This window comes from Harpegnathos saltator, unplaced genomic scaffold (genome assembly GCF_003227715.2).
Source record: "Harpegnathos saltator strain DR-91 unplaced genomic scaffold, Hsal_v8.6 scaffold169, whole genome shotgun sequence".
In the NCBI taxonomy this organism is placed as follows: Eukaryota; Metazoa; Arthropoda; class Insecta; order Hymenoptera; family Formicidae; genus Harpegnathos; species Harpegnathos saltator.
This window is the reverse complement of record NW_020229949.1, coordinates 328,237-348,613: the sequence shown is the minus strand read 5'-3', so window position 1 is coordinate 348,613 and position 20,377 is coordinate 328,237. Positions and strand designations below refer to the sequence as shown.

Below are 20,377 nucleotides of genomic sequence, written 5' to 3'. Positions count from 1 at the left end.
TCGCCATTCTGCCTCTCGTCTACTTGGCCGTAAACGACGGGACGAGGAAATGACGTTAATCGTTCTTGCTCGAAAACGGAGGCTCGTGTTAGCGAGAGATTGTCGCCGATTAAAGTCGTACGAAAAAATTAAGCCTATTAAACTCGAGCTTGCTTTTGCTAATCGAGTCTTTCAGATTCGTTCCGCAACTTTTGCCGGTCTGAACTATTTTGAGGCACTCGGAAAACCTCGGAGTTTCTTGGACCTTGAAAAGCTCGAGTTCCTCCCTGTGCCTAAAACAACGGGATCCCTTCAGCTGCCCTTGCACGCTTTTCAACAGGCATATTATGCCTACGAAAGAAGAAGGATGTTTCTCTGTGGCGAGGGAACTACGACGCAGTTTCGACATGGCCAGCTGCCAACCTCGCTCTACCCCTGGACGGAAATGTTCAGGTAGAATCTTCCCTCGTGACAATGGAAGGAAGGCGAAAAATCGCGGACCTTTTGAGAGCGAAGGGGATAACCGTGCAAATCTCAGCAGGTCAAAAAACTTTCTTCTACGTTCGTAGAAGATTCTTCTTTATGGGAAAAAAGCTATAATCTCTCTCCTCGCTCGTTTCGGTAATGGCCATGTTATTTTCCGATGTTAGGAAGGTATATTCCCCGATGGTAGAAAGCGAGAGCGAGAGAGAGAGGGAGAGAGAGAGAGAGAGCGGATAACGAGAGAGAAAGAAGAAAGAAAAAAGAGACAGGAATATATCACCGCACTAATCGAGATGTTATATCCTCGATCCGATGAGAATGTAGTCATCGATCGTCAAAGAATCAACACGCGTGGTCGCGTATATACGGAGGTAACTTCTGTACGCGACTCGACAAATACACAGACGTTATCAGACACGAGAGGACTGCGGAGGCGCAAGGAGGGGGAGTGTGTACAGGTGGATGTGCGTACATTTACCGGGGGCAACCGTGTTTCCGTGGTAACCACGGTACAGGGTCCGATTCGTCTCTCTCTCTCTCCCTCTCTCTCTCCCCCCCCCTTCTCTTGGACTTCCATTTCCGACACGAGAGCGAGATCCGCTCGTGACGCGGAGAACTGCGTCGTCCTTTGGACGATTATCGATCGACGGGCGCGCACGAGCGCGCCGTGTTATCTAACGAAGCACGTTACGTAAGACCTAATCCGGAGCTGCGTACACGAATATATCAGCATGACGATAATGAGAGGTCCATGGAAACCGATACTTGTCGACCGTATAATCGGATAACCATTAATCTAATTGCCGGATTCTTCGAATGTGTCAAACAACAAATACTTATATCTAGTATTTACGTCCGATGACCGAGCGCGCGCACGACGACGTTCAGACAAATCTCCTACATTTCTTTCCCGCATAATTTCCTACATTTTTTACTCGTGATAAGATTACGATCTGTTTTTTTTTCTTCTATTCCCCCTCCGCCGTCCGATGCCTCCGGGGCAAGAGACGAGGGATGCACAGTCTGTTTTCTCTTTTTCCGTTCACTTTCATGACGACATGACAAGTTGTATTTTTTAATTTCATTCCTAGTCACGGGACACGGGGACGAAATTTACAAAAGGAGAATTATTTTCTGTCCTTTTACCGTCGGTTTAACCTCTCTACGATAATGTGAACCATTTCTGCCCGAGAATGCCTCGCCACGAGTGTGGGTGCTCGGAATTACGATCGATCCCGCTCCACCTTATCGTTTCTAATCTATCATCTTAATCTATCAGTCTTGACATCGCCGCGGAAGTTTTAAGGATCGGTAACATCCTTACCTTACGGACACATGGTCATAGACACACATACGAGCGGTTCGTCATCTCTTTATCTATCATTCCATTAGGCTATCTCCATTAAGGAGAACGAGCGAGCATAATTTCGGAATAGACTCCACGGACTTTATCGCGCAAAGGGAAAAAAAAAGAAAAAAAAAAGAGAAGAGAACAAAATAAATGCAGATCACTGTTGCTTCTCGCAAGCAATTACCGTACATTTTGTGCGATTTTGCGCCATCGTCGCGTCTCGAATATCCCAAGCCCAGATTTCTGCATCTGTCGTTCACATGCGATAAATCGGTCTTTAATGACTCGGCGATTCGATCAAGATATCGCCAGATCACGTCGGCGGATCAGAGGCGCACGTGCGAATCCGCGGGGACGATAAGAGCGGGGAAGCCGCAATTTGTCCGATTGATAAAACGAACGAGCGGCTAGTGACACGTACGATTCATCAGGAGCGAATCAACACGTCGTCGACGGTCTCTGCGCGCGCAAGAAACGTGTGCAGGTAATACGTCATCGTTGTCGAGAAATTGGAAACCGCAAAGTGGAGAAGAAGTCGTTACACGAATGCAGCTGATGATCCGAGTGTTGGTGATACGACACGAGCGACAAAAAGCATCTTCCACTTTTCTTTTTTCTTCGACGATATTGCTTTGAAGAGAAATCAATGAACGACGATGAAAACTCACCTCGTTTAAATGCTCGTAATGCATGGGTGATCCTTTCGAGGGTGATCTTTTTCACGTTGGCTTGTGTAAATATAATTTACACAAATCCTGTGAATCTTTGAAACACGTTGCAAAGATAAAGAACAGATAAATGATTAAACACTTGGATGTATGATCAAAGCCTCGGATCAATGCGCAGATGTCTGCTATCGAATTTTCAAGTCCCCGATAAATTAAATTCCCGAGAATGTTTGGATTGTACTTTTCTACAACGACATTCGTCAGCCACTTTTTTTTATCTGTTAGTCGATTAGATTAAACTTGTAGTTTTGTCGTTAGATAATCACCCAAGTACTTTTTGGACCAATCTCGCGTTGTGAAAGATCAGTATTAATTCCATCTAAGATGCAAGTGTTACTTACTTGTTGAAAAAGAAATAAAATATGCAAGTTTCTAGATTCCACAGGCATGTAAGAGAAACGATGATGTCGTAATACCGGCGTTCGTTGTACCGGCCGGAACGTTGTGTCGTCGCAGTAGTACGCGAGGCAGGAAACGACGATGATTCATAAAATTGAAAGAGAACGAATTACAACTCACACTCGACGTACTCGCGAGGAGGTATATTGCGAGAACAGCGCGTAACCGCGCGCAACTCACGTCGCTTACTGGAATAAAAAAAAAAATTGCTGAACGAAAAATTGTTACGAATTTTTCCTGTATCCTATTCTGCCGATTTCGCGGAACCTCGCAGAACGTTCTTGTTTCGATGATATGTCCGTAAGACTATGCATTCTGCGAATCTGCGGTCTCATCAAATAACTCTCGAGTAGAAAAGTGATTCACGACCAAACAGATTCGCGATCTTCCGAAAAATTACGAATATCAATTCAGACACATCGAATCTGAAATCCTGCAGATCCTTCAGGGGGTGAAGAAATATCTCCGCAAGTTCTTAAACGATTAATTTAAAAGAGGCGTGTCGTCAAGAACAAAAGCGTGAATCATAGACAACGAACGAGAAATACAGGGTGCGTGTATATAACGGTATTCGAGGACAAATTGACATTAAAACTAATTTGTTCATATTTTTTGCAAAATTTATTAGAATTCCATGAAATTTTTACACGACGTCAATTGACTCCTAGACTATACAATTACTCAATAAAATCCCCATTAGCGGCAATAACGGACTCAATCCGGGGTCGGAAACGATTGCATGCCCGAATCAGATGCTCTTTGTTCATTTTGATCATTGTTGTTGTTATAGCATCCTTCAGTGATGAAATATTATTATGAGGATGTTTATTGATCTCCCGCTCAACTACGCCCCATACGTAATAATCCAGCGGATTAAGGTCTGGGGAGCTAGGTGGCCATAAGTTTGGGGTAATGTGATCATAGAAATTTTCGGTCATCCAATCTTGTGTCGTCATGGCTTTGTGTAAAGGAGCAGCAGAGTCTTGCTGGAATATGTCCCCACGTACACTATCAATCCAGGGTTTCACAACTGTTTCTAAAACCTCGATGTAGGCGGCAGCATTCACCCGAAGCCCCTGACGAAAGAAGTGGGGTGGCATAACATGTCCTTCGTTGCTCACAACTCCTAAAACCATGACAGTTGCTGGAAACTTCGCGTGCATAACACGGGGAACCTCTGTAGGATGTGAGCATAACCACCTGTCATTTCTCCATTTGATTTTTTGGTCTTGGTCGAAATTTTTTGCGTCAGAAAAAAACCGCAACATGTTAGGAACTTCAGGGCGCTTAAGCTTGTTCAAAAGACGTTTTCCTCGGATAAGTCTCTGTTCCCGAGTTTGTGCCGACATAAACCGTTCTCTGCGCATAACGTAGGACGTATAGCGGAGGTCTTCGTGGACAACTCGACGGATTAGGCTCTCAGAGACGTTCAGGTCCCTCGCAATGGCCCTCATGGACCTTGAAGGGCTTTCGTCAACGATCTCTTGCACTTGTTGGACAAATTGTGTATTTCCAGTAGTGTCCGAACGTTCCTCATGTTTTTTGCGTTTTGCAACAGTTTCTACATCGCCAGCTGATGCTTCCAATTCACGACGAACCTTATGTACGGATGATCGGGCGCAATTGAGAAAATTGGGGATTTCTAAATCGGTGTGTTTCGCGCATATAGCGACGATAACTGCATGTCTCTTCATTTCTTGCGTTATTTTACAGTCCTCCATTGATGATCTGACAAGAAAAAGAAACAAACAAAATTGTTCTTCAGAACTTACATTCACATATATGAGTGTCCTCAAATACCGTACGCACCCTGTATATAGCGAACTCACTCAGTGTCTCCGGTCAATTACCGGCGGATCGACTTCTCGCTATCCAAACCGAACACGTTAATTACGAGACAAAACACGCATTTGCGTCACGTTACGTTGCGCCACGGTGCAGCAACTTGCACTTCGCTCCGATGCACTTTCGTGCTAGCTTCGGTTTAACCCGTCACGAAAAGCCGTCACTTCACTTTCGGTTAAATTAATAAATGTTAATAAATGCAATAAATTGGTATTTTTGCACGTTTAAGCGGCCATTTTAATGTTCCTCAATAACTGGTGCGTTCAATCGATACCTCTGAGAAAACCGGAATGATCTTTGCACTCAACGATATTGTCGCAGAGAAATAACATGCTTCTTAAGGATCTTTTCGCGGAACGAACACACAATCTTAGCAAAAGTAAAAATAGCTGGAACTGATTTTCCTCGAAGGATAAGAAGCTTCATTTTCCTCAAATTAATTTCAACAGCAGACAGCAGGCAAAGCGGCATTATGACGATGAAGAAGACCGAAAACACGCTCAGTGTGCATCGGGAGATTTCCTAAGGGAGGTCTTAATGCGGTATGTTCATAGGAGGGATAATTAAAAATACATCGGAGCGCACGAGAGGAGGTTTCGTAAAAATAGCGCGTAAATAAAATACATTACGTGACTATGTTATGCTTCACGGAAAATTCCACAGAGATGCGCGGGGCGAGAGTTTGAGTTGTATAAAATTAGATTTTTCGTGTTCGATGATTGTTGCTTCTTAATTACCAAATTTTTTTCTTTTTACGTGAGATTAGATCAAAGCGAACCAAGTAGCATAAAAGACAAATACTTGGAAAACATCAATTGTAAGAAACACAGTAAAAGTTCAACAAGAGGAAGATTATAGAAAATTATACATGAAAAGAGAAAGTATAAAAAATACTGCGCCGGAAACCCGTGTTAAAGACCGACAAAAAGACTTCGAAAGAAGCGTTAACAAAAATTTCGTCACGCCTACGTGCGTTGCTTTAACTTTGATTAAACGGTAGCACGTAACATTTGCGCAGGTCTATAGATTCGCCGAATCGTAGTAGCGGTGTGTCTGTCGTTGAGAGGAAGTGCAGCTTGGCAAGAAACACCCCGTATATACACGTAGATAATCTAGCATAGAATGAGTGGGTATCACACGGTGCGCGGTGACTCACTGCTTTTCAGGCCGGTCGATGCCGTCGAAAAACTCGTGAGAGCTCGAAGGGCCACTTAACTCTGGAGAATATATAGCCGGGCGGGCTTGCTTCTCTTTCGAGAGAGCTTCTTGCGCAGCTATCGAAAAATTGGGAAAACTTTGTACGATTATTAACACAACACGCGAGGCTCTTTGAGACGTAAGTTTCCGACATAATTTTCACATCACACCACGTCATATTTATTTATTCTTCGCCGCATTATTTCTCTCGACGTTCATTTGGCCTCCCTGAATATCCTCCATATTCTCGAGACACGCGCTTTCGAATACAAATGTCTGCTTGGTATCTTCGAATTTATCAATTCGTATATTCTTCAAAATATTTGCACTTTACATTTCTTATTCTATATATACTTTACACTTCAATTTAATTCTATATACTGTACTTTTTTTTCTCCCTCCAAACGATATATACGTCAAGGAGGATTTCCTTCGAAACGACGAGGGAAAATATGCAAAATCGATAAAATGTAAATTACTCACAGATATCCGGAGGAACGTTTGCGCCTAATGAGATAGAAATACGAGAGATCGCAGAGTGACTAGAGTTATAAAATAAAACACAGTCCGCTCCGATGAGTAACGAGTCAAGTGCAATTGCACCTAATCGCATGTGACTAAGAGAGCATTTCTCTCTCAGTGAACCGGATAATTGTCCTCGAGGATAGAGCGCAGTCGGAGAATGCCGGAAGTAACGCCGGCGAGTCACCTGTCACGTCGGGAAAAGAACACGTGACGATACGATCGCGGTCGAGAGCGCGCGATTTTTGCCGCATAATAATAAATAACGGCGCGACGCAAAAGACCGCGGAATTCATGCGCGATGATTGGCGGCGTGGAATATGGTAGGCACGCTATTGATCGAGCAAATCCCTACGAACGTAAAACGTTGCTCGCCGCAAAAATATCGCGCTTGAGGGGAGGGGAGAAAGAAAAAAGAAATCCCCAGACCGGGGGGGGTGGTCATCGATACACGGAGAAGTGTGCGCGCAATACACTCACTTGAATTCGCGATCGCATTACATTTGGATACATTTAAATTCGGACTCACAATCCTTAAATTCACGAACTTTACGACTCGCGCGCGCGGTGCTTCCCCCCACGCTAGATTCTACAGATTCTTGGCTCCACTTATCTCGCATTCCGCAGATCCTATGTAAGTACGGCGGATTATTATTACATCTCACGAGTGCGGCGAGCGTGCAGCAGCGACTCCGGCTTTTATCTTTACGCGTTAAGATCGCCTGGATTTCTCAGACGAGATCTTTCGCCCCGAACACGTTTCGTCGGATCTGTGAATTCCGCTGTCGTTCGATTTTCCGCACGCGCGAGAGACTCAGAGACCCTCGGGGTTCCGGAAATCGTCTCCGACGTCCGCGAGAGATTCATAAACCCCCCCCTCCCCCTCTCCACATCTTCCGATGTCGTAATAAATTCACGACGGCGGCCGGGAATAAATTCGGATTAGTCTCGACTTCGACACGAGAGTGCAGGATCGCGCCGACGTTACCCACGACGTTTCCACCACATCGAGCTCTGCCGCGCGATCAATCGTAGATTCGTCTTGTAAAATCGGCGAGGCCGACGCAAGCGGCGAAAGAATTCGTAATCCGCGCCGCGACACAACGGAAAGACTCGAGATCCGCTTTCATTAACGCGCGCTTCCGGCTCGCGGCGTTCCCCGCTTTCTCGAGATGCACTCGTTATGCCGAGATATCGCGCGTGTCATCGCGAGCATCACCACCTCGTGCAGCTCATCGGCAGCTGATGAAGTAATGAGGTTTTAGATAACATCGCGATATAAAACTTGCCGTTGCGCGAAATATGTGCGACATCGGTGTGTGACGTAAATTTGCACGCGCGCGAAATATGTAACATAAATATAGAAATTCTTTCGTCTCTCCTCGATCCTTATTTATATTCCGAATAAATCTCCCCACTTATATAAATAGCGGTCATTCTTTGACTCCGTTGCCTACCAAACCCGATAAAAGTTCGTGAAAAAAAAGAGGATGCAGCGAGCGAAAGATAATTTTGTAGACGCGCAATCGAGCTAAGAAGATTGCGAATTTCTCGCTGAGAACGCGCGAGGAATGAGCTACGATTCTGAAGATGCGTGTACGATACGCGCGGTTTCTCCTTTTCTTTCTTTCTTTCTTGAGAGTGAGTGAGAGAGAGAGAGAGAGAGAGAGAGAGAGAGAGAGAGAGAGAGAGAGAGAGAGAGAGAGGAGGTAAACGATCGCGCGCGATGCCGTGTCGGTGTCCTTAATTTAAAAAGCCGTCTCTCCTTTTTCCACCTTCGGTCTCTCTCGACGTTTATCAGCCGATCGACATCGCTCCGGAAGGTAGAGAGCGCGTCTCGCGCACACAAAGAAACCCGGACGGAAATATTGGGGCGGTTAGAGCTAGGTAGGTGTGTATTCAACGTCCTATATTTAATCGCGCGCGATCACCTGGCTTCGAAGTTTTAACGTAGGCACGACTACGAGCACGATGACGACGAAGACGACGACGACGTTGCCGCGTCTACGAACGAGCAACGAGCCGCCACCACGACGACGACCAAGTCGCGACGCCGAAATATTTCTGGCGTGAAGAACTCTGTCGGGCCGACAGCGGCCCGCGCGAGCGAGCAGAAGAAGGCAACTCGCACGCGCGACACGCGCGAGCAAACTCGCTCCGCTTCCCACAAAGATCGGCCCGAGATTGCCTCGAGAGCGCGATGTGTATCGTTTTCTGCTCTCTGTTATCTGAATCGCATCGCGAGTCTCGCGAATCTCGAAGCGAGGAAAAAATTATACACACACACACACACGAGGTGAGGCTTACCCTCGCGAAAAAGCAAGATCGACGGGGGGAAGGGGGGCGGGGACCGAGGGGAGGGGAGGGGAGGGCAAAATTTTCGTACCGTACGTCACGCGGTATCGCGACGCGCATAATACGCAGCTGCCGGCAAGAGTCGTTAGATCGATACTCGACTGTGAAAGTTAATGCACCTTTTTTTTCCTCCCATTTCGCCTCGACCGGTTGCGGCGCGGGAAGAATGCGGTTAGCGTCACGCGTGGGCCAACCCCGATCGGCGACGCTGCTTTTGCAAGCTCTCTCATGAATGCCTGGCAACAGATCGCGGCTGCGATTCCGAGCGAGAGAGATCTCGTCATTGCTACACGCACGCGATCGCGCACCGCGATTCATTAATGCGCCTCGGACAACCGCGTCGTAAATCAGCTCTCTCACGTGCACCAAATTAACGAGCCGCGTCGCAAACGCGGTCTCATAGGAGGAGGAGATTATTGCTGCCACGAGCTACGTGCGCTTCTTCACGATCGAAAAACGAAGATCCACCAGTGAATTGTCACATCGACGCTCCGCCGAGTGTCGCGAGGCGCCGATTTCTCATCTCGGTTGCGTTGGCGCGTAATTTGCGATTCACGCGTCGACGCGATCGATCAGTCGTCATAGATCATATGCGATTTTAACGCGAGAGAGAGAGAGAGAGAGAGAGAACTGACCGCAGCGTCGCTACATTCTTACGCAAAGCCCGGCTTCAAGCAAATACGCGCGCCAAGTGAAGAGGTGGCGACGTTATCAGCGAGGTAAAACACGACGCGATGTAAGACCCAGATAAACGGCGAGAACTGATAAAGCGAATATCCACATCCAAACGCTGTCTCGCGCGAAACGACCGCTTCTTTGATTCGTCCCGCCGTTTCGTTTCCTATCACACACGCGACGACTCGTCGTGCCGTTCCGTGAGCCACAGTGCAAATTCGTCCTTAGCCGACCAAAATCAATATCGTGTCAATCCTCGTCGTACGAGTTTCCTCCGTCCTGAAACGGCGTCGTCTGTCTCTCATCGATACCAATCGGTAAATTCGACCGGAGCGAATCAAACGAAGCGAGAGATACGCGAGATTGGAGCTGCGGAGATATTCCGAGATTAAACGCGGCTCTTCTTCATTCCCGTTCCGTAAAAGTCGCGGTCGATAACAATCGTGTCGTTGCTTGTCGTTGCAAATAAATGTCGTGTGAAGCGCGTGCGTACCACGAGCGTGCAATTATAAAACCGCTGTACAAGGCGCCGCACAAATACCGCCGGAAAATATATGAATATATGCGAACAGAATATTCGCGTGTGAAGAGATCCCAAGGCCGACGACGATCGATTGACGTAAGATCTACGCGTTACTCTTGACAGAAAATAAAAAGACAGCTATGACGTGTGACCAGGCCAATTCGATCGCTCGGCGCGGGGGAGTGGGAGGGAGGGGAGGCTCCACGTGTCGGAGGTGAACAGTCGCACAGGCGAAAATCGCGAATCAAAGCAAAATCTACGCGATCTAATCTCGGACGATCGTCACGTGACACGTAAGGTACCGTCGTGCCGCAAAGTATCAACGAGCAAACATGTCAACGACTCAAGTACCAAGTCCAAGTTCAAGGAGACACGCAGATTTTTTGGATGTGCGCGGAATCCGACAAATTTTGACTCCCGACAAAGATCCAAGATCTTGGAAAAACAGATCGAATTAGGGGAGCGCGACATCTATCTCTCGTTGCTTCTCTAGATTGAGTCGGAAACTCCGGTTCGCTCTCAGCAAGCTCGACACCGACTGGAAACGACCAAAACTACCGGCCGGCTGACAATCGCGCAGCTTTCAACGTCCCGCAGTACTTGAAATCCCCCGAGGAAGGCCTCGTTAACGCGTCGTCCGGTAATAACAGGACACATTTCGCAGAGAGAGGTCCGCCGCGGTTGAAGCATCGCAGAAAGACATATTTAGCCATGAGAGGTGGAAACTTCCGTGGGAGAGAGTCGACGAAGACGAAGACGATGACGAGACGAGCATACGTACACGTACACGGCGTTGTCGCGCGCGACGACGAAGGTCGCGCGCGTGCGCGCGCGCGCGCGCGCGAGAGAGAGGTGCCTCTCTCAGTCGAGCGAAGAGAGACAACGGCGGCGGGCATTACTCATCGCGTCGCCGTGCGGTTTGAGGTTATGGCCGCGGGAGAAGGAGCGGGCGGCCTTTCAAAGAGGGAGCCAGGCGCTAGCGGTAGCGCCACGGCGCTACTTTCACGGAGCGAGAGCGAAATTCCCGGCCGCATTCTCCGACGGCGACGCCTCGTCCATTATCGCGACGCGGCGAACGGATCGAAATCGAGGGAGAACCGCCCGTGCGAGATACCGAGAGGGATCGATCGGCCTCGACGCGCCTCGACGCGCACGGGTGGACCTCGTATTACGCGTCAATGCGGAGAGACGATGTGCAAGTGAGCGAACGAACGAACGAACGAATGAACGAGCGAGCGAGACAATCCTGCGACGCAGTACGACGCCGCAGAGATCGATAGCCGACTCGCTCGCGCTCACTCTCGCGCGCGCTCTCTCTTTCTCTCTCGCACCGACGAGTTCCCACGAGAACGACGATAAACGGTGAGCGCGATCGAGAAGTGCCGTTGCCGCCGCCGCCGCCGACGGCGGCGGCGACGGCGGCGGCGCGTCGTAGTCGGTCACGCAGGAAATGACGAAGGTGCGTGGAAATGGCCCGAACGATTTGCGTCGCGCTATATAACGTGCGATCGAGAGGGAGCGAGCAAGTCGAGGGCGCAGAAGCATACGCATGTACGTATATGTATATACGTGTAAGTGTGTGTGTGTGTGTGTGTGTGTATGAAGAGCGGTCGAGCGAGCAAGCGAACGAGAGAGAGGGGGGGAGGGGAGAGGAAGGCAGAAACAGGAAGATTTGTGAGAGAAAAGTATATCGCGTGCGACACGGTTTTCCACACTTACCTTAGCTTAAAGTCCTTTGTACAATAAATAGTGACGTAAATACACACGATCCGTACGCGGAACCGTGAACCGGCGCGACGGACGACGAGACCGCGGGGAGAGGGGCGGGCAAAACGAGAAAGAACCTGCGTGTGCCGCTGCGACAACGACAACGGCGACTCGGGTTACTACACCGCGGCTGGTATTATCCCGTTCGTGTTTTTTTTTTCCTCCTCCTCCTCTTTCCCTCTCTGTCTCCTTTGAGTTCTTACCGGAGGGAATAACGCGCGCGCGCGAGACGGACGTGCGAGAGAACGTGGAGAACGCGAGCGAAAACTAAACGCCGGCTCTTTATTCCTCGGTCACACTCTCGGTTACGATGCCACACATCCCTCGACGACCACTCCCGCACAGCGACTGAGCCGGCAACGCCGCCCGTGGTGGGGAACTCGGATCGCCTCGTGCCGGGGCTCGGTCGCGATCGTGCGCGTCCGCTCGCGATCGTGCGCACTCGTCCGCGTTCGCGTCTCCTCGTGCCCGAGCCGAAGTATTGATCGGCTCGCGACCCCGGCATGGCCGTTCGTCGGCGAGGTTGGGTGGGGCAGCGGAGCGCGCACGGCTGTGTCCCGGGATCGGACACGCCGCTTTGCGCTGCATGACGACGACGTCGACGACGACGACGACGACGACGAAGAGGTGGAGGAGGCGAGGCGACGCGACGCGACGGCTCTTGCATCTTTCTCTCTCCTTTTTGCTCGCGCTCCTCGTCTCGCTCCTACTCGCGGCTTATTCGATCGTCAGACTCGCTTCCCGTCTCTCTCACTCGCTCCTACCTTTCGGAAACTGCCTATCCGTTCTGTCTCTTTTTCCCTCCCTCCCACAATTCCCTCTCTCTCTCTCTCTCTCTCTCTCTCTCTCTCTCTCTCTCTCTCTCTCTCTCTCACTCTCTCTCATTCTCTTCGACACAGCGTTCCCGTCTCGCTATCCTCCTCCTCCCACACCGTTGTCGGAACTATTCGTCTTCTCCTACCTCGCGCGCTTCGTCTCACCCGCTGTTTAAACGTCCGTTACCGCGTGTCTCTGTCGACCCTACCGACCGACTGCCTGTCTCTGTCTACTGCTCCTACCATCTCGAGCCCCGCGTAATTTCGTGCGAAAATTAACCTGGAAGGAGCGCGCGCTCGTTCTCGTTTTATTTTCTCCTTTCTCTCTCTCTTTCTCTCTCTCTCTCTCTCTCTCTCTCTCTCTCTCTCTCTCTCTCTCTCTCCCTCCTTCTCTTTTCCCGCTTTTCTCTCGCCATCTCCCACGAGCGCGCGCGCGGTTCTCTCTCGCTTCCGATGATCCGCCGCGGAAGTCGCGACACGGTCAGAGAGGACCGTCGGAATTTTCTCGAGAGAGATCGTCGATGCACACACTTTGCGAGGAAATTCTGTCGGCGATTCCTTTTTCTCGATCTTTATATTTTGTTATTGTCATTATCACGACCCCATATGTCGCTCAACATCGTAACGCTTGCAATTGCGAAAAAGCGTTAAGCGACATGGTCGTCTTTTCATTGTGTACAGTGACGCGCGATTCTCACGGAGGAAAATTTTCACGTGGCTCACGCGATCCGAATGATCCACGACGTACGAGGATCCCCGCGAGAAGGACACTTAAGCGTCGTCTACAATGGCAGTAAGCAGTAAGCAGTAAGCAGTAAGAAGTAAGCGTGAAGTAGTAAGAAATGGATCCAACCACAGTTGATTATTTTTGTCATAATCGACTGTGATTGCTTTATTTCTTACCGCTTACCGCCATTGTAGACGACACTTTACGAGAACGCGCGTAGCATCGCGAACTCTCGTAAGTTACGTGGGTACTAGAACGCTCGAAATACGCAACAGAGCCCCGCAGCAGCGCCGGCGAAGACATTTTTCTACTTGAGCAGCGGAGAAACGAGCAGCCGACGTCTAAAATAAATGCGTCGGCTGAGTCTGAGAGACTCCCGATTACCATAAAGGCCCTTTCGTCCTTCTCGCGATCGTTGAACTGTGTCATTTTTTTCTTTCACGGTAAATCGGAGGAACTTCGATCGCAACGCTTCATCGATGGAGGGACCAACGACGGCGCAGCTCGTACGGGGTTCTCGTAAGAAGACAATTTGAAGGATCACTACGTTTACTATTTTCGTATGTCTTTCGGAACGCGCTTCGGACGCGCGATTATCGGCGCCTCTCGCGAACGAGGGTCGACGCATTCATATTTAAATTACGGGCACGAATGTTGAATTCACGGAGATACCCCGAGCCACATAAAATAATACGGGCCATAAATGTCCGTGAGAGCTCAAGGAGAATCGAAGAATACGCGAGTATCGAAGATTCGACGATTCGCAAGGTACAAATTATCATGAACACACGCAGCTTCAAGTAATGATCATATCTCACTTATTTGTGTATCTCGAGATACATCCGAGTTCACATCGAAAAATCCGTCGATATCCAACGTACTCCGCATCCACGTGGGAAATTGGACGAGACACACACACACACACACACACACACACACACACACACACACACATACATACACGGGATGGATGTTGTACATACGTACAGGTATGCCTGTGTGTATGTGTACCTCAATGAGGATGTTACATCGGCAATTTCGGCCGCGAACAACGCGCTTCCGAAGCAGCTGCCGACATCAAAGCCGGCAAATCGCGCAAAGCAGCATTACGTCCTCGTGAAAATTTCAATATAGGGCATGCTTTCGCAACCCCCCAAACACACTCCGGTATCACGATGAATCGCGCGTAATAATAACGTTATTTTCGCGTGATGTGAAACCTATCAGCTCGCATCAACGACAAGCAGATTCGACGCGATGCTGGCACCTTCTAAAAATGACCGTGAGTTTTCTCTCTCTCTCTCTCTCTCTCTCTCTCTCTCTCTCTCTCTCTCTCTCTCTCTCTCTCTCTCTCGTTTGCGAAATGAATTCGAAATCGTGAAGTTTGTTGCGAATTCATATTGAAGCTTTGAACACTTTTGAAAATTTATACACTCCCGAGTGATTCTTTCTCCGTTCTCTTCCTTTCCGGAGCAAATCTCATTTCTTAATTTCTTTCACTTTTTTCTCCCACTGTATTTAATCACGAGACGACGTCTACGATAATATTGCATCAGTATCCGACGCGTGTAATATATAGTTGTCAGTTGTTACTTCATCAGTTATTAATTCGTTACGTGCGAATTGTGCGATTTACCGACTTTCCGCGTCTATGCCATTGTATTGCGCGTCTAGCAATTTAGTATATTTCGAGATAATTGTATCTCGGAATATGCGAGTGTTGCTTCTCTTTCTCTCTCTCCCTTTACCTTCTATCCCTCTTTGTGGAAATTCCGTTCTTGTAACTAGTATTCCTTCTACATTTGTTGAAACGAACATGTTGAACGCGCAAGCTCGCAGACGTGAATATTTACATGTCGAAAGCTTTCTCAGAAGGTCGTATATCAACTTTTTCTCACGAGGATGCAACGGATTAAATAAGTATTTTATTTATTCAAGCGCATATATATATATATACACACACACACAGATTCATAAATAAATATAAAAGAATAAAATCCAGCGCGTCCGTCATTGCCTCCCCTCAAAGTATTCGATTCTCGTTATATATACAGTGCGTCAATAATAATATCCAATATGATACACATTAAATCGTGGCGTCAAAAAAAAAAAAAAAAAAAAAAGAGAAGCGCTTTCCATTACCGATATTAAAAATCTCATCGTTGCACCAATTGATAATCTCTCTTTCACGGCACATCTCTTTAACAAACGGTGAGTGAGCGAGAGGCAACGTTGAAACTGGAAAATACGACTTCGCGACCTAAAACACCGCGTTGCCAGCTGTTGGCAGCTCGCAGTTACGGAAAATATTTGCAGGCAGCCTGCGAGCGCAAGTACGCAAAGGTGTAATTTTTAATTACGGAAACTCGTGTCGCGTAACACACGCTCGACTCCGATATGTCAAGGGCCATTGTATTATCGGGGGTATGTGTATGAGAGGAACACTGGCATGCAGCGTGGGACTCATTGCTGAAAAAGAAAAAAAAAAAGAAAAGAGAAAAAAAAAACGTGCGATTGAACGTCGTGAATTGCGCGAACGTGAGCGAGCGCGCGCGCGCGAGAGAGAGAGAGAGAGAGAGAGAGAGAGAGAGAGAGAAAGGGAGAGAGAAGTGCGAACGAGAGCACTTTTGTCCGTCCCCTCCCCCTCTTTTCCTCGCAGCCAGTGCATACAGCACACGACATGCCAGCACGGTCCGCGTACGAGCTCCACTTCGAATGAATAACTGAAACAATGCGGAGCGAAAGCGACGCGCAGTACTGCCGTGTGCGCGCTCGTAACATCGATCGTAAGATTGCAATTGGGTTAAAGTCGGCATCGCGCGCCGACTGTCTCGGCTCGAGAAGCTAAGGGACCGGACTCGAGAGCGAGGAGGCCCCGCTCGATCTCAGGCTGATACCATGTGCGAGAGAGCAAAGTGACGCGCCGCAGCCCTTTGGACACGTTTGTACAATTTTTCAACACGTCCGCCTCCTCACCCGACCCGACTTGGAGACTGGTATTTTCGGCTAACGGCGTGCGCATCCGCATCGTCGAGACACGCGAATGCATTTCTCGCTGGTCGGAGTGAGTTCCGGATGATGTCTATGGAAGATGGCATGCCTCGTGAATGAAATTCGAAAGAAATTCGTGTCTCGCTTCGCGCGGGGGAAATCCGATGTTCATCTTCGATTGCCTTCCACTCGGGGGCCATGTCATGAGCAGGAAAGGCAATCTTCTCGTCGCGCAGGATTAGGATCCTGGGGACTGCGCGACTCCGATCGACTTGACGTCGTCCGTGTGCACAGTCGCGACTCGATCTCGCGATCGATTCGGTTAAGCGGAGCCGAGAACGTCTCGCGCGCGTCCGATGGCGGCCACGCGATGACGAAGAGTCATTGGAGCTCGTAGCAAAAAGGCTAATGAGGGTCGACGGCGCTGGGAGGGTGAGAGGGGGGGGAGAGCGAAAGCAGGGGAAACAAGGGAAAACATGACACACGGGGCGGAGGATGGCGCGAGGCTGGCGGGTGCGAGAAGGTACGCGAGGTCGCGAGCGAAGCGGCAGAAGACGAAGGGTGGAAAAGGAGCGGGGTGTGGGACGAGGGAGTCGGGGATTGCCGAGGCTGAAATGAAATATTGATCTGCGGAGGCGCGCGCAACCCCTGCAGCCGACCCGCCCTTGTCGACCATTTTCCGCCGGTATCCCGCCGTTGTGAACGCCACCGAAATTTCTGGCCGATTTTACGCGAGACGTCGATCGGCCTTCTCGCGATTCGCGCCTCGTCTTTCACGCGATCGACCTCAATGACCATTCTTTGTTATCGTTAACGTTGATTGCGAGCGGTGAGAGGATCGACGCGGAATTGGAAGAGAGTAGAGAGAGAGAGAGAGAGAGAGAGAGAGAAAGGAGAGTGATAGCGACGCGCCGTAGAAAACTCGCGCGATTCAGAAATGTGATGAGAACAATTTCGCGAGACGTGTACCGAAAACGTAACGCGGTTGTACGTGTAGATTAATTAATTAATTCCGCAATCTTATTTTACGCGCGATCATCCTTCAGTGTGATAGTTGTCCGTTTATTTACGGTTCGTCCCGACACACAATATCGCTTGATTTCGATTGTGTTTCATTAACTCTCCCTTGTGTCTCTCCCTTCTTTCTCTCCTCTTCCGCATTGTAACCATTTAGCAACATTTAACATTTAATACAACTATTTTCAACTTTAACCTCGGACTTTTCTTCTTCTGAAAACTGTTACTAATAACGTACAGTTTGGAGGAATTCCCTGCGATGTAACGACACCAAACAAATTGCAATACCATATCTCGCGTACAAACGTTGCGGCTTGACGATATTATATTTCTCTCCCACGTAACATTTTTTTCTTTTTCTTTTTTCTTTTTATATATTCACACGCAACACAATCCGGGACGTCGAAATTCGGCGCAGGAGAGAGACCGTTCATCACATAAACGGGAAAAATCGAAGGGCGTCAAAAATACACCAAAGCGATAACGTTGCAATTCCTAACTGTGAAAAATGGAAAAAGAAACGAGAGAACGAAAAAACCCGAGGCGGGGATCTAATTCCATTTGCTGGATGCGTGAAACAGCCTCAACAATGACAGTTAATCAGAATGAATGCTTCGGAATGCCAATAAGGGAGCGTCATAAATCTCAAGTGTTCCGTATTAGGAAGCCGCAGGAGCATTAAGTTATACCCGTACTCGCTCGATCTATCATCGCCGCGGTATTCTCTTAAGGAAGAGACTGCCTTGATAAATAAATTATGAAACTCCTAAAAGAGAAGAGAGAGAGAGAGAGAGAGAGAGAGAGAGAAAATCAAATCTCTCTTCGATCTATTAATACCTCGCGTTTAAATTACGACAATGACAGATTGTTACGCGCGCGGCAGCATTCGTAATTCGTGAACGACTTTTCTCCCTGTGAGGCTGCGAGTTATGGAAATGGAACTGTTACGTTTGAGCGACGCTGCTAACGCCGAAATGAAGACAAAATATTCAGCGAGTATGCAAAGAGAGATTAGAGAGCAAATAAATGAAGGCGATGCTTCACTTTGGTAATTTCTCACCGAGCGGACGCGCGGCTCGTGACCGCGCCTCAAACTTAGAATTGCTCTCTCTATTATCGGCTTATTTTCTTGAAACTACCTCGGATATAGGGGGAATCAGTTAAGCTAGAGGAGAGTTGATAAAGCCCAGTTTTTCAAAATTACACGACGCAAGAGCGGGCATAAAGCTCTCGGGACTTTCCGCACGCGCGACTTTAACGCGGAACAAATAAAAATCCGTCGGTAAAGGTCAGATGAAAGCGCGGCCGGTGACAAGTGAAACAGATATCTATGAGGAACGGCGGGGGGAACAACGTGCAGACTTTCGCACGAAAAAGATAGAGAAAAAAAGAGAGGGAAAAAAAGAAACAACTGCGACTGCAAATTCCTGTGCGGCGCGACGCCCACGCACGCAATTCCGGCGCGCGGCCGACAATTAATGGCGATTTCTGCCCGAGCGATTGTCATCGTGACGAACGTATATCTCGATCCAATATCTGTCGCGGCGGCGATCCGACGCGAAATCACTCGGACGAGCATATCCACGAAATGAAAATCCTTGTCACTCGATGTGTCCACAGCGGCGCGACGATGCACACCGGCTGGATCCGGTGAGCGAATCTCTAAATTGTTCGCCGCGAAAACACCTTTAAATTTATCCTCCGATAAATAATCCCCGAGGATAAACATTGGGAGTTCGCTAACTTCAACATACGTATACAGATCCTCCTCGAGTTCTCTCACAATCCGCGCGCGACTCTTCGCGGAAGTGCTCTCTCACGGCTCACGGAATCCCCCGCGGATTCTCGGCCTTTTTCGGATTCGTCCCGATCATTCGCAACTCGCTCGAGCGATTGTCGCTCCTCGCGACGCACGCGAGGATACGCGATCTCGCGAATTTCCGGCTTCGCCGGAGAGACTTTTCATATCCCCCGCATTCGACACACGGATTACTGTTCAACGCGTCGGGGGAATGCTCCAGAGGAAGCGAGAGAGCCAGAGAGCCAGAGAGAGAGAGAGAGAGCCGCGAGTTCAGTAGTTTGCTCGCTTGCTCTCGTACGTCTCTCTCTGGCTTGCTGCATTTCTGCAAGAGACACGAACGAGCGAGCGAGCGCGCGCGCGGACGTATCGATATCGGTCGCGGCGAATCTCCGCGGATGAATACACTCTCTACGTACGCGTCGCGACGTGGGAAAGGACGCAAGGCGGCGCGTACAGCACAGGGCTGGTGGTCCCCTGGAAAAGCTCCGCCGTGTGAAAAGCGCGCGGAACTGTGTGTGTGTGTGTGTGTGTGTGTGTGTGCGATACACGTCCGTGCGAGGGAGAACCTGCGAGAGTGTGCGGGACACGGCGCGCGGCGTCGGCTAACGAAAATCGATAAAGGCTGGTTTTACGAACCAATTTCCGCGGCAATACAGGTCTGCTGCGACGACGTCGCCGGCGAGGGATGGACTTACCTGCAAAGAGAAATAAAGAAAACCGTGAGAGAGCTTCGGCATAAATCGGCGCCGAGGCGGTAACATTCGCGCGGAGAGACGTCGCTTGCTTGCTCTCTTTCTCCCCTTGCGATCGCCAGTGGCTCCGAGATTATGGGAATGAAGGAATATCTAAATTTATGGCAGCATTCACGCAAGGAGGAGAGAAAAAACTTGGTTATAAAAGAGCCATTATCGTGGAACGGAAGAAAAACACACGATGAGCGTAATCATTCTTCTTCTCATCGTCGCGCGATATTTATGTTTTTTTTTTGTCGATCGCTAAGTAGCCAGGCAGCGAACGCTTGATAGCGCTACGATAGCGATTAAATTAAATTTAATACGGTGAGATACACGTAGGTAGCGCTCGCTACTTTCGTTTGTCGGGGCGCTCGCGATTACGGAAATATGACAGCTGACGATTATACGGGTAATACCGTCGCTATCGCTGGAGGATTGGAATGGAAAATGACGATTTCGCGTTTAGTA

At 48.9% G+C, this 20,377-nt stretch overlaps 1 protein-coding gene across 3 annotated transcripts in view; it reads right to left on the bottom strand.

The window, feature by feature from the left end:
- The window catches only part of 14-3-3zeta (tyrosine 3-monooxygenase/tryptophan 5-monooxygenase activation protein zeta), a 65,942-nt gene that overhangs the window by 21,251 nt on the left and 24,314 nt on the right, over window positions 1-20,377 (bottom strand). The window contains exon 1 of one of the 3 annotated variants that reach the window (XM_025297094.1): window positions 11,777-12,194. The exons of 1 other annotated variant lie outside the window; for it this stretch is intronic. The gene's annotated coding sequence lies outside the window, so the exon portion shown is untranslated. Of the gene's footprint in view, window positions 1-11,776; window positions 12,195-20,377 lie in introns of those variants that run through there. One more of the 3 variants, XM_011139980.3, reaches the window with a different exon arrangement.